This window comes from Pleurodeles waltl, chromosome 1_2 (genome assembly GCF_031143425.1).
Source record: "Pleurodeles waltl isolate 20211129_DDA chromosome 1_2, aPleWal1.hap1.20221129, whole genome shotgun sequence".
Taxonomy (NCBI): Eukaryota; Metazoa; Chordata; class Amphibia; order Caudata; family Salamandridae; genus Pleurodeles; species Pleurodeles waltl.
The window spans coordinates 432,723,594-432,739,533 of NC_090437.1; positions in this window are offsets into that span (position 1 = coordinate 432,723,594).

The following is a 15,940-nucleotide window of genomic DNA, read 5'->3' on the forward strand; positions in this document are numbered from 1 at the left end:
CTTAATGTTCCCCAATCTGCCATTTCTTTCCCTTTCTTTTACATTGGTGAAGAATAAACCTAAACATCCTTATACGGAGGACTTCACAGATGTTCATGGAGGTATCATAACTTCTGATTCCCTACTCATGGAGTTTCAGCTAGAGGAAATTGCCCTAATATCTCTAGGAGTCTGATTGGGGATTCACCCATAAGAGCTGCTCCTAACCCTTGCCCCTTTCAAATCTTACTCTCCCCCTTCTCTTCCACAATCTGCCTGTCGCAAGTAAAGTGCTCCAAAAAATGTAGTCTACTTGTGAAGTAAGCTATGACATTCCCTGTATAGCTTGACTGGATATGAGAGTCAACTTTCTCTCGAACCTTCAGACACTGCTATCCTGCCCATTGGAGTCAACTGCAACAACCTAGTTCTAGGTTGTTTCCCCAAAGCTCGCATTTCAATGTAACATTACCTGCTATGCCTAGCCCCAGTGTTGCCTTTACCTAGTGAGGCTCTTGTTGTATAGCACCTGGCTTGATACCTGTCCAACAGATCAAAACCACCACTTTGTTCAAGTTCCAAGACCTTTATGAATAAGAAAGGGAGTGCTGTGCAGAGCACTCAAATAGCTACTGTGTATCCAGGGTTGGTGTCACAACCTGTCTCCAAGAATTGAGGGAACATAACCTAAAGTCTCAACTTCTTGCTTGAGAAGCTGATGATCCTCCTAGTGTCTAGAAGCTAGCCTGCCTTACCAGCGAAGGAAGGAGAGTGCCTGGCCCTACAGAAGGAGACAATGTCTGGAGGAGAATCCCAGCATGTTCCCCACATGACAAGCATCCAGAGTAACCTGACAGCCAGAAGGAGCAAAGTCAAGATTTGATCTATGTCCCTGTTTTTTTTAGCAGTTCCCACTGTGAACTTTTTGACAAGACAACCTGAAGATCAACGTTGTGTCATGGATCATCCATGCTATGTTATAAGAGACTGGTACTCTGCTGCCTGACATTAGAACTGCCATGCACAGGGATGCCCTGATCCACTCTGGGAAGCAACGACTCCTGAAGATGTGCATCTGATGGAAATATGGACCAGAGTCTGTAACTGCTGGGACTAAGCACCCATCTGCATCCAATTTGTGGGCCATACTGGCAAGAAACAAGTGCCCACCACACAGAACTGTATCTCTAAGCCCCATCCAGTAGCCCTTATGCTAAGTGAAGCTGCCCCCATGGTACTCCATCATGTAAATCTCTACTGCAGGAACTGTTTCCCAAAATTCTGCTTCCAACATCACAAGATTCATATCATTACAGAACTAGTACAATGGGGCTTACATCATGACAAGACTGAGAGACAGTAGGTGTAGAGGGATATATGCTGTCAAGAACTGTGGACTTAGGCTTTCACTCAGATATAGGATGGAGGTATAATGTTTATCAAATTTAGGTAAGACATTTAAAGCTGAATATGTTTTCTTTATAATCCTTCAAAATATGGGTGCCCCATGTATTTGTGTTTATGATTACAGTATTAATAAATACAAAAGAAACACTTCAAAAAGAGTTGTTTTCTACATTTTTAGGTTATCTTTTTAAGAAGTAGAGATGATGCAGGTGGATATGTGAATGCAACATCAACTATTTTTATATTTCCAAAGAATTTCCCCAAGGATTCAAGTTGAAAATGTGCCACACAAATATACCTATCCATAAAGAACACTTATTATAGAATTCACCTTTTTTCAGAAAGTATTTTCAGTGCTTGTTACCTAATATTGATTGCAATAAGTAAGGGAAAAGAAACTGGAAGCTGGCGGAGTCACTGAATAAGCCCATGTGAGATATGCAAGCAATGTAATTGATTTAGGATCAGGCTACCATGACACCAATTGCATCCTGTGTTGTCTATATTGTACTCAACTCACTGGGGTTGTTCCTTTGATCCGATAGTACTACATTCTGTGTAAAGGCCCTCTGTTTAATGGCTACATTTAAGGAAACTAGACTACTGCATGGTGACGCTGAATACAGAGGCCAGATTAGAGGATAATGGTATGTGTCGACAAGTTTGACTAAATTTTTCTATTTTTTGCAATTCTCCATACATATCCACACCTTCGTGAAACCTTCAAGATTGTTGTAAAAAAAGCAAACTTCCAATAACTCCAATGGGAAAAGCAGCTCTTCATAAAATGATGTATTTGCCAAAGTTGATTTATGTGCTGCAAAATACCCCGTTCCAGGCCCCTGATGACTTCTTCTGGGCAGTGGCAGATGTGACACAAGGACTACTATAGGAAGATGGATCACCAAGGATTGCCTGGACTACTATTACTAGAAAGCTCCTGGAGGGTGAAATGGCCCTCCCATATTAGAGACTACACTATTGGGCAACATGATTACAGATGATCAATGACTGGCCCATTTTCTCCCAACAGGAACAATCAGGGTTAGCTGACAGAAGGGCCATGTACTTAAATATGTATATGCATCACATCCAAAGCAAACGAGGGATGACAGCTCTGCGACCCCCAAAACAGTGTTGTTCTGGATATGAGACAAGGTGACCCTGTTGAATACCCATTTTAGTGTTGTTTCTGGGCACATTATTTTAGCAACTAGGCCTGCCGCTTGTGCCCTTTAGCCCAGTTACATTTTATTCTGCTTCATTTTTATTATTTTAGAATCAGACACAATTGTGGCAATGTTTTATTTTCTTTATCTAGTTGTTCTTTTGCCCAGGAAAGCACTGAATTTCTTAGCAAGACATTATTTTCACTTTGTGCTCTCCTCAAAGCTGCATGGAGATAGGGTTGCTGGCACAAGGGGTACATGGTGTCTCCAAGGTTCACAGAAACACTCACATCTTTATGTGGGGACATTTTTTCAGATCATCAGCTGTTTTATTATAAAAACACTTATCTGTCCCATGCACATTAGAGGGAGATTCCAGCCAGATTACCACAACCACATGCTTATTGACTTTGTTATAGCTGTTTGCTGAGACTAATAGCTCCCTGGTCTACAAAATGGTTGTGTCTCTATAGACCACAGGCTGCCTTACTCAGATATGGGGGGTGATGTCTTCCCAGGGGCTAATCCTGAAGGGCGGATTAGGGTTTATCACACTGTGCTCTAAAATAGGAACCACATATATTACGCAAAGTGACAGTATGGTGGGATATTCCTTGCATTTCACTTTCCTTGTCACCATTTTGCTTCAAGCATGTTTCATCATTCTAATTACTGCAATTCATGCCTTCTTATCTAGGACTCAGCTGCTTCAATAAATCTTATTGAACCATTTTCTGCTTCTGTTTTGTCTTTGCACATGTGAGACTAATGTAACTGAGAAAAAAGGATAAGATCTGATACACCACAATTTCCCTGAGAAGTAATCTTGTCTGGCGCCCGGTTGTCACAAATCATACCTGCTCTTGGGCAGAGATGAGGTGCTGCTAGTTGGCTGGAAACGGATTAGGCCAACAGTTGTCACATGATGTGGGATTTGACTCAGTTCCCCACAATTCAGGTGATACTGCCACCCAAATCCAGCAGCCTCATTAGACTAATGAGAGCCCACCTGACAACCCGGGCCCTGCGTAGAAAAGAGAAACTAATTATGTAATTATGTAAAACCCCGCTGTAGGACTCCAAGCTCTTGAAGGGACTTTGCACTATATAGGGTCATACAAAATGGGACGAAATGGATATATCCAAAGTAGGTGGGCATATCAAAAGTAGGTCATATTTTAAGAGGAACTGATATAGTACTCTTCTCTGAGCTGGAAGAGTAATAACAGCTGACAGGGAATCAATATCTCAGATACCAACAATTACGTTACCTCCTGCAAGAACATAGGGAAATGCTGCTGGAGGTGTCTGATGATACCGTTTTGGAATACAGTGTCTTTGGGCCCCCCTGACCAGCAATGCAATACCCTGGCTATACTCCTATTTTCGGCATAACAGCCATTTTCCCCTAGAGGGACTCAGGGACAAATGGGAGAGTAACAAGGGCAGGATAGATGATGATGACTGGGAAGCCGCATGCAGCTACCCATGTGAGGTTGCCAGAAGGGCAGGATTCTGACTAATTCAACTGAAAATTCCTCACAACCCATATTATACAAATACAAGATTGTTTTGCACAAGATATATCGGCTTGGATCTCTGCTTAAGGGGACACAGGCAAAGGAGTACCCTGGTCCACACATATTCTGGATACCCCAAGATACAGACATACTTGAGGAAAATAGGCCACAAGATATTAGCAGTTTTAAAGGTCTCGCTTAAACTCACCCCATAGTCGATCACCCTGAGCATATGTGGGTGAACAGACACTGGACCAGTACGCATTTATTTTTTTGTGGCATAGAAGATATGGTAATAAACTGGGGGAAGGATAGAATCCCATTGGTACACACCAGGGAAACAAACTTTGGCTGATGTATGTTAGCTTAAAAATTAGTATAACAAACAAGGGGCTGCCCATGAACGTCCCAAAATATGAGGGCCCCTGAGAGCTGCTGAAAAGGTTGGCCCCTCATCAGAGGTTCAAATTGGGCGGTGTTCTGGAGGGAGTGGTGGACACAGAGATCTAGCCATCGTAGGAGGGAAAGACATTGAATACTGGCAAGCTGGGGGTCCTTTTGTTTGTGATGACACATATAGTTGTGGTTAAACACTGTTATTACTGTATTAAGACTGGTATGCCTCACAAGTTTATTTATTTGTTGTATAGTTCATGCATCAAACTCAATAAAAAAGAATGTGAAAAAAGATTTTCCAGATGGGACTCCAAGGGTCATATACTGTCTCTCAGAGTACCTTATAGATCATGGTACTTTCTTTGAAATTTCTGATTTCTGATTACGTCAGACAGCAGCAGCACATGTCTACCTTGCTTTTCATTACATGACACATGTTTCCCTTTTTTGCCTATTTTTAGTCTTGCAGTAGTCCAATGGCCTGTTTATCCCGAACGGACCTTGCCCTAAATTTAGGAGGGCAAGGTTTTTTTTAGAATAATTTTCACCAATCTTTAAATGACCTTTTTAGCATGGTATAGATATCACTGTGTCACAATACATGGGTGCATGTTATCACTGTGTGATTTGAATTTTTTCCCTACAGTTCCACCTTAAAGATTAGGTTATCTAGGCTTATTTGTATGTTCTTTGTTTTTCTCTCTTTCAGCTTTTTTCAGTTAGATACACTGTAGGTTTTCATAGTGAGGACTAGGTTTAGTTTGATGGTTTGGCTGAAATGCCACTAGACCTGTAGAGAGTTTATCAAGGCGTGAAACATTTTGACCTATGTAGAGGGATAGAAGAGAGGATTATTTTTTCCTCAAATATATTTTTCCACAGGGAGTGCAAGAACATTATTTCTGAGAGAACTCTGTTGTTTTGTTTCTAATATTTGCATAGACCCCACAGATTCAATAGATATACATGGCTGAAGGTTCTACAGCCCATTTTAACATTCACTTTCCAGTCCCTCACTTTCTTCATTCACAGGGCCAATACTTCTCTGTACTCTATTATTGAGGCATTTCCTTGTAGATCTCCGGCAAAGAGCACCTTTGTGGGGCCCGTTGGACACTGCAGCGCCGGTCCAACGAGAAGCAGGCCCAAGGATGAAGCATGACACCGACTTCAGTATGTGGGGGCCTTTGCTTCTACTTATAGGAGTGCCTCGGTCGACCTGGTCTTACCTAGTTGGTCCAAGTAGGACCTTCAGCATTTCGGAACAGTGTACCCTGAACTGATATGCATAATTGTTAGGGGGGTGGTCACTGGACCATTTACACATAATAATAAACTCCCATACAGCTCTTATTTTTAAAGTACTGGCACAGCGGCTGAGCTATGGGGTTAATTTATCTAGTTATTCTTATTTTTTTTTCAGTCTTTATGATTAGCACAGACAAGGATGACTGACTTACAGGGCTTGAGTTTTGATGAGGACATGGAAGGTGCCATCTTACAGACTCCATCTATTTAGGGCCCACTGGCAGTCTCAAAGAAGATGGGGATACACTTTCTGCTCTCTAGCATGAACTGATTAAAACTGTCCTGCATGGGACAATAATGACAGAATACTTCTGGGCAACAGAGCCCCCTCTGGCCTGATAATCACTAATGTACCACATATCTTTCTCCAAGATTTGGCAGTTAGAAAAGATTGGGCACAAATTACCTGCCCGTGCACAAGAGATTAGTTGGTTTTGATTATCAACACATCCAAAAGACTAGCAGATACAATCACCATTCAGATAAATATGACAGAGAGCATTTTAAAAGCTGCAGTAACATCACAACATGTAAGAATCAGTTGGCGGAGATCAACACGGACCTGAATTAATCAAAGGAATATCTCACCCAGCAAATCATAACTAAACTACAGAAGGACATCACGAAGTTCAATCGGGAAAAGGTATATACCTACACTAAAGATGACTATCAAGAAGAGGTACAGTTGCGCTATTCAGAGGACTCATGACCTTCTTAAAGAAAACACAGCTCCTCTTCAAATCGTTGGAGTACAGATGAGGAATGGAGGAACGTTCCCCAACCATTTTACAACATACCATCTCCCCCATATCCACAACCTCTGATGTGGCAGACTCACTTTCCATCTAAGCAATCCCTCCCACTGATACCATATGGTCCTTTTTTTGGCAGAGGCCGGGGCAGAGGAAGAGGCAACATGGAGGAAGAGGGAGACGAGTACAGTGGTCCATGGACGAACCACAGATGGTAACGAGGAGCAAAGGGAAGGACCAGAGCAAAACAACCTAGTAGTCAATTTATCCCAGCATGTCCTCTCAGTTACTGTAAGACAGGCCCTTACCAAGACCTGAGCTTTGTGCCCACCCCCAAGGAATATTCTGTTTATCTACATTGTGAACTAGCACAATTTTTCAGAAAAAATTGTCTCAATTGATTTTTTCAACAGAAACCATCTCAGATCGCCATGGGTAATACTGATTTGAGAAATCTCTCTAGGTTTACCCCTCCAGCTAACATAGTACTGTGTGAGATTCTTACATTTGAAATAGCTGTCCTAAATGACATCAACAAATTACTTCATTAACGCCAGTTTGTGAATATTTCCACCACGGAGAGAGAGGCCTTTCACAGTTTAACGGAAGATCCTGATATCATCATCAATTCTGCAAATAAAGGTGGGCCTTGGTAATATTGGATACAGCAACATATCGACAGGAATGTCTGCATGTGTTGAGTGGTATGATCCAATTTCCCAGGATCCCTCAGCAAGACTACAGAAGACAATACGGACCTTGATTGATGAAGCAGAAACCAGCAAGTGGATAACTCATAAGAAGGCAGATATTTTGGAGACTCAACAACCACACATTCCAAACTTCTGTTGCCTTCCTAAAATACACAAATGAGAGATGACCCCACTGGGCTGACCTATTGTGTCAGGTATCGGATCCATATTGGAAGCTTTGTCAACATTTTTTGACTTTTTCTTCCATCCTTTGTGAAGGGTATATCAACCTTCTTCAAGGATACCAAAGACATGCTCAATTTGATCAATACATTAATAAGGGATCCCCTGTCAATGCATTGGTTAGTCTGGATGTGGAATCTCCCTACACAAGAATACCCCAAGCAGAGACATTGAGGGCAGTGAAAGATATGCGTTATACCTCTGATTCACCAGTGTCCAATGAAGTGAAACAAAATCATCAAAAAACATTGGCCTATCCTCGCTAGTGGAGGCAACGCACTTACAAAATCTTTATTTGCGTTTAAGCGCACTAAGAATATAAAAGATTTACTGGTTCATATCCACCCTAACATTTTTAATACAACATCCTCTACTCAACAGACGGTATGGCAGTTACCCCTGTACAGGGTCAGTTCCCTTGGGGCAGTTGCAATGTATGCCCCTTTACCAAGAAGTTGGATCAGATAGATTTAGAACCAGTAGGGAGATGTCAACTTAGGAAACACACTAATTGCAACACTCACAACTGCATATACTTGGTGAAATGTCCTTGCAATTTGAGATATATTGGGAAGAGCACTATACCAGGGAAAATAAGAATGAATGAACACCGTAGTAACATTAGATGTGCACGATCTGCTGCTAAACTTAGTACACACTTCATTGAAAAAAGCATTGTCTGAATGATGTGTGGTGGATCATTTTCGAATCCTTCAACAAATTCACATGCACTCTAATTTTTTATTTGAACGAGAACAGAGGTAAATGTTTAGACATAAGACCCATCTTATAGGTCTGAATGATGATAAACAATGAACAACATTTCTTTAATGAATCATAGTCAACATGTCAGTGACCTATGTTGATCATGCTTAAGAAAAGTCCCTACAGACATCTAGGCAATCCACATTTTTCATGATATGTCTAGATGCATTCGTACCATTTTTGGTTTAACCATCTAGCCACTCTAGGAATATCTTTCTTAGCATTATTTTCTTTTACTCTCCCTTTTTTGTCCATTTTTTGTCTCACAAATGAAGATTGTTCCATGATATACAGGGAGCCATCTGCATGTCCTATGGGACAGTTAATTTTAGTGAAGAGAGATTGCTGGCCACTTTGCCACTAGGTGACTCTCTCTTCACCCTTATTATACGATTCACACCCTTTTCTCTTTATATGCTACCAGCCTTTAAAACAATTAGCGATTCAGTTCTGCACTGCATACAAACAATTATATTAATTCACCTTCTGGCCTTACGGAGTCGTTTTTTCCTGGACAAATAAAACTTTAATCGGCTGGGATCACATGGAGAATCACCATCACCCTCTATTTCCCATTCAGCCACAATGGCAGTTGGCAGTCTAATTTTCTCACCAATGACAGACAAGTCAGGGAGGTCTGTGTCTAATTAAATACCTTCCGGCTTGACGCATAACTATTTCTGGGTCAAGATCGAAGGGTAGGTGTACAGCATGGATGCCGCACCCAAAAACTAAGTGAGACATACCCATTATTTTGGTAATAAGCAGGCATCACATGATTATAGAAGGTCACCATTCTACCAATTTTTGACCTCTCTTCCAATTTTGCTTTCTCAGCTATTAAAGGGCAGGCTCTTGAGATCTCGTCACTAGGGCAAACCGATTTGCTGCATCTTATTACCAAAATTAGTTTGTTCCAGGAAGGACTCCAAGGGTCATAGACTGTCTTTCAGAGTACCTTATAGGTCATGAAACTTTCTTTCAAATTTCTGATTTCCTCAGACAGCAACAGTACATGTTTAACTTGCTTTTCATTACATGATACATTTTGCCCTTTTTTTAACATTATCCGTTTTTTGGTTTTTAATCTTGACATAGACCCCACAGATACAATAAATATACATAGTTGAAGATTCTATAGACAATTTTAAGATTCACCATCCAGTCCCTCACTTTCTTCATTCACAGGGCCAATACATTCCTGTGCTCTATTACAAATGCATTTCCTTGAAGATCTCTGGCAAAGAGCCCCCTTGTGGTGCCTGTCAGACATTGCAACACCGGTCCAAGGATGAATAGGCCCAAGGATGAAGCATGACACCGACTTCGGTGTGTGAGGGCCTTTGCTTCTACTTATAGGAGTGCCTAGGTTGACATGTTCTTACCCAGTTGGTCCCAGTAGGACCTTCAGTATTTTGGAACAGTGTACCTTGATGTGATAAATATTGAAATCAAGACAGGCCCTCCCCTGTTATCAGGGGCATATCTTCCCAAGATAACAAACTCCTTTCCTGAACAATCTGCCCCCACCTATTTATCCCCTCATCCATCAGGGGCCTTGCTGGACTACCGTCTAGACACTCCGTTGTGCCATAAAAGTTTTCAATGGAATAAAAGTCATTGTATTATGGTATGCCTAGAGTTCATTTGATTTGTATCCACAACCTAATTGCTGCACCCAGGGTCTTTAATTTTTAAACAAATTGGACTTCCCAAGCTTTCAAAGAAAATACATGTCTCCCTGTTGCAGGTTCTTCAACATTGCTTGATACACAAGACCTATTTGTGGACACTACCAGTATTTGTAAATGATCCGTGCCCAATACAAGCCTTCTAACACTCGGTAACTGAAACTCCCAACAGCCAATTTATTTGGAAGTCCGGGGCCACCACACCCCCCTTAATTGTTCTCTTGTGAAGTTTTTCCATTAAATCCTACCTCCCTTTTGAGGCTCAGAGAAAACGAGTTATTTCACCCTGCAATTTCCCAAACCACTGTGATCTGAAAGATAAAGTAATCACACTAAAAAGAAAAGTTAACTTGAGTAGAATGGACATTTTTATGATGTTAGATCTCCCTATAATTTTAAGTGAAATCTTCATCCATGACTTTAGCAACTTTTAGTATCCGTCATGATTTTCTCAAAATTAACTTGTGCCATGCCCTAGTTGTACATCAATAGGGGGCTATTACTCAAGATGTTTCAGGCCATAATTTCAGTCTTCTGTATCACTAGATAAACCAAAACCTCACCAAATATTTCAATCAGTTGCTGAATAACAGAAAATGTCCCTGCCAAGTTTGAATTATAAATAATCAGGTCATCTGCATATAAAGAAACCTTTCTCTCCTACCCATTACAGATAAAAGTCTCAATACCTGGATTCTCCCTCAGCCTTTTTGCTAGTTTTCCCACAGATTGAAAAGCAGGGGTGATAATGGGCATTCTTGCTGGGTATCTCAGTTTATTTAAAGTGATGTTGTCAAGCTTCCATTAAGAGCAATTGTAGATAATATCTCTCTGTAAATCACCTCAATTGCTCTGGAGAACTTCTCCTCACGTCATTGTGCATAGAAGGAAAAGAGAGTTATGCATGTGAAAATATTGCCAAAAAGCATTAAGCACCAAATCTGGTCAACTGGGTACACTTGACCGGTACCTAAGCGCATGTTAAAGCCAATCGTGATGGGGCAAGCTGTTAGATACAATAATCAGGTTTGATCCGATCTGGAGTTTTACCTTCAGACATAGGGCCTTATTTGGAACTCAGTGGACAGGTTACTCTGTCACAACGATGACAGATATCCCATCCGCTGAATTCAAAATCCCATGCTATCCTATGGGATTTGGATTTTGACAGATGGGACATCTGTCACTGTTGTGACAGGGTAACCTGTCTGCTGAGATGTAAATCAGGCCCTTAGTCTCTGAAATAGAAGACAAAATCCTCAGAGGGACTGGGGAGGTCTTGCTGAAGCCGTAGACTTCTTATGGAAAAGTTCTGAGTGGGAGAAATTTGAATTTGCTGCTCAGAGTAAGTTGGCTGGACACTTTTGCGCTTTTGCTCTGTGAAGAATTCGATCTTCATACGTATTCACTTGGAGCCTGGATTCTTCCAGATGGGCAAGGCTGCAGGTTATAGCTCAAGGGGGCACTACAGATCAGCACCTTCTCTAGAAGGTCCTGCTGAATTGGATTTGCTGCTACAGAAAACCTCTGAGTTGGGGCAATCTGATTCTTTGGTCCAGCGGCAACACAGTTTAGTCAGATCAGCTTCTCAAGTTGGTCTGTGCCCTCCAGAGGTCTTTGAAGCAAAAAAGTTCCCAAGTTCCAAGATCCAAGAAACTTAACAAGAAGTACAATTTTATACTAGCCAAAGGTACAGGATCTTGGGGCAGCACTTGAGGGTCAAGATTCAGCAGAGGCTGGCAGAAGAGTCCAGGGCAAGTCCGGTTTGAAATGATCAGCTGGGCAGTTACAGAAAAGGCCTCTTAGAGCTTGTTTTTGCCCTGTAGCTTGCACATGAGGTGGCCTTATGACCCATGGAGTCCTCTTCTTTGTCCAGCGTACAAGATGGAGAGCAGGGTCTTCCACACTCATCTGAGGTCACAAACAACAGATACAACAGATCCAGTGCTCACCTGTTCTTCTGTGGGCCCAGAAAGTGTTATGATCATCAATAACCACAAATTTGGAACATCAACTGTGTCAACATGTCTATAAAGGCAAAGCATATAGGCTGCCTTTTAAGTATAGCTTATTTGGAAGTTGAATTAAGCAGGATATGTCGTTGACGTGCTTTTCCTGACATTTCTTTTTAAAGGAAATACCCTCAAATGACAATATTTTTACCACACACATCATCATTATGTCATATTTAAAATGTACTTGATGAACATAGCTACATAAGCATTTTAGAAAAACACTAACTGGCATTTGGCTAGGTGCATATATTCTATTTTTTAAAGCTGTTTAGTTTTTCTTCCTTCTGTTGGGAGATTAGAATGAAGAGTCTCAATTATACTATGACTGTGACTAACAAGGGTCCAGAAACAACTATTTCAATTTTGAAAAGATCTCCATGACTTTGTAAGTAATAGTGAGTAAATAGTTGTAGAAGAATAAACAGCTTCGCTTAATCTTGCAATTGATCTAATTGTCTTTGTCATTAGCCACCTCTCCAGGAAAACTTAAAGGAATAGGAGCATTTGTGCTCCATAGAGGACCCCCCAAGTTGCTCTGTCTCGTCCCTTTATATAGTGTAGTGACATTATGTGATGTGCCATGTCTTTGATATTAACTTGGAAACAAGCAGACATTCTATTCAATGGCTAATAGGACCTTTTGAACTAGAAGCCAGTGTTGTTTGGGTGAAAATTGCAGCTAAGACAGTGTTAGCATTGACTAGCTTAAAGAGATGGGCGGCAATTGTGTTTACTCCTTACTTGCAATACTACTGGTTTTAAGTGCCTATTGAAATCTTCACTAGGCATAATACTACATAATTTTACCTAGAAAGCAGATGGGTAAATAGTAACATTTCTCTGCTATTTGCATGGCTCTTGGTCAAAGTGTGTATACTGTAAGCTATTTAGGCAGTCACTAGGCTAAAAATGAAGGGGCATATTTAAGGAATGTGGTGCTGCACCTAGTGCAGTGCCACTTACGTTGCACCCCTTAGCACCCCCCTACCGTCACCATGTGTGCACCATATCATTTTTAAGTGAGACAATATCGAAGATACGGTGCACCATGGCGCAGGGTATGGGGCAATAGCATCATTTTTATTGATGCTATTGATGTACTCTGCAGGAGTAGCATCAAAATATTGGTGCTCCTCCTGCAGAGTACATAGGGGGGGGCCCCTTTGCATACATTATGTTTGGCGCAGGCATAATGTAGTGCAAAGAGTTACAAAGTGGTGCAATGCATGCATTGTGCCACTTTGTGAACATGGCGTGAGGATTTTGGCCTTGTTGGGCCACATTAGCATAAAAAAATGACGCTAATGTGACCCAAGTTGGTGCTAGGGACTTATAAATATGCCCGCAGTCTCTGCTTTATTTGCATGGCTGCTTGACAAGCAATACATAATGTTTGCTATTTAGCCAGCAACCAGGAAACTGTTGAAAATGTTTTGCTATTTGCAAGGCCACAGGCCAAACCGTCCATCATTTAAGATATTACGCCATCAACCCGTTAATTACTGAAGTTTATTTGCCATCCACATGGCCACTGGACAGATTGTACATAATGGGGGTGATTCTAACCCTGGCGGTCGGTGATAAAGCGGCGGCCAACCCGCCAACAGGCTGGCGGTCCAAAAAATTGAATTGAATTCAGAGACCGCCACTTTAACACTCTGACCGCCACGGCGGTACAGACAAACAGCGCGGCGGTCGCCACCAACAGACAGGCGGCAGACAATGTACCGCCCACAGTATCATCACTCACCAATCCGCCACCTTTTCCGGGGCGGGAGCCCTGCCGAAAAAAAACATGGCGGAAACAGACTACGAACGGGAAAACGCTCACCTCTACGCACTCCACGAGGAAGGAGGACAGCATGGAACCCGAATTAAACATCCTACCTGCTCTCGTCTACCTGCTCATCTACCACGAGTACGAACGCCGGCGCAGACGACAACGGTGAGTACTGCACCTACGACACACGGGAGGGGGGAGGAGGAAAGCTTACGGCACACACATATGCGACCCCCACCCCCCCAAACTATGTACACACCAATGCAGAGCAACAAGTCACAGTGACACCACCCAAACCCCCCTGAAAAATGCAAAGACATAATTCAATTGTGAATAAAAATTTATGTACAAAATAGGCTCTGAAAAGTATTGGTCAACTAGCCAAAAAATCAATATCAAAATAATTCTATATACATTGCAATGGATAACCGAGGCAATTAGTCCTGCACATCAAAAGAAAATCGAAGTGTCCGTGGGCCAAAGTGTAACAACACAAGGGCAAAGCCCATACAGGAGACCTGAGTCCTTTGGAGAGAACACTGCAGGGGCATCTGATGAAAAAACTACAGGCACCTCAGGGGGAAGGGGGGGGCACCACAGCCACATGAGTCCACGACGCCAGATCCACGAAGGGGCCACCATGCCTACTGTGCCATCCTGGGGAGTGCAAAGCCACAGTCTCTCAAGTCTCTACAGTTGGTGGGTTGCCCACTGTGCCATCCTGGGGAGTGCAAAGCCACAGTCTCTCAAGTCTCTACAGTTGGTGGGTTGCCCGCTGTTCCATCCTGGGGAGTGCAAAGCCACAGTCCATCAGGTGGATTACAGTCTCCACTGGTCAAGGAGGAGGCATGATGGGCACAGTGAACCGTTAACAGTGCATGCAGGAAGGGCCCAGCGGAGCGGTGCTTGAGACGGCGGGGCCCAGCGGAGCGGTGCTTGACAGGAAGGGCCCAGCGGAGCGGTGCTTGACAGGAAGGGCCCAGCGGAGCGGTGCTTGACAGGAAGGGCCCAGCGGAGCGGTGCTTGAGACGGCGGTGCCCAGCGGAGCGGTGCGTGAGACGGCGGGGCCCAGCGGAGCGGTGCTTGACAGGAAGGGCCCAGCGGAGCGGTGCTTGAGACGGCGGTGCCCAGCGGAGCGGTGCGTGAGACGGCGGGGCCCAGCGGAGCGGTGCTTGACAGGAAGGGCCCAGCGGAGCGGTGCTTGACAGGAAGGGCCCAGTGGAGCGGTGCTTGAGACGGCGGTGCCCAGCGGAGCGGTGCGTGAGACGGCGGGGCCCAGCGGAGCGGTGCTTGACAGGAAGGGCCCAGGGGAGCGGTGCTTGAGACGGCGGTGCCCAGCGGAGCGGTGCTTGACAGGAAGGGCCCAGCGGAGCGGTGCTTGACAGGAAGGGCCCAGCGGAGCGGTGCTTGACAGGAAGGGCCCAGCGGAGCGGTGCTTGACAGGAAGGGCCCAGCGGAGCGGTGCTTGAGACGGCGGTGCCCAGCGGAGCGGTGCGTGAGACGGCGGGGCCCAGCGGAGCGGTGCTTGACAGGAAGGGCCCAGCGGAGCGGTGCTTGAGACGGCGGTGCCCAGCGGAGCGGTGCGTGAGACGGCGGTGCCCAGCGGAGCGGTGCTTGACAGGAAGGACCCAGCGGAGCGGTGCTTGACGGGAAGGGCCCAGCGGAGCGGTGCTTGAGACAGCGGTGCCCAGCGGAGCGGTGCATGAGACGGCGGGGCCCAGCGGAGCGGTGCTTGACAGGAAGGGCCCAGGGGAGCGGTGCTTGAGACGGTGGTGCCCAGCGGAGCGGTGCTTGACAGGAAGGGCCCAGCGGAGCGGTGCTTGAGACGGCGGTGCCCAACGGAGCAGTGCTTGACAGGAAGGGCCCAGCGGAGCGGAGCTTGAGACGGCGGGGCCCAGCGGAGCGGTGCTTGACAGGAAGGGCCCTGTTCAGCGGTGCTCTTCTGCACGGCGGGGCCCTCTTCAGCGGTGCTCTTCTGCACGGCGGGGCCCTCTTCAGCGGTGCTCTTCTGCACGGCGGGGCCTTCTTCAGCGGTGCTCTTCTGCACGGCGGGGCCCTCTTCAGCGGTGCTCGTCCAGTAAGTCAAGGGAGCCAGACCTGGCCTGGACTCCCTGCTCAGTCGCCCTCCGACCGTGCTGTTGCTGGACCCTTCGGTGACGGAGTCCTGGGCCCTTTGGTGTCCTCCCTAACACCCGGGATGGGGCTTGTGGGGCCCTCCTGCTC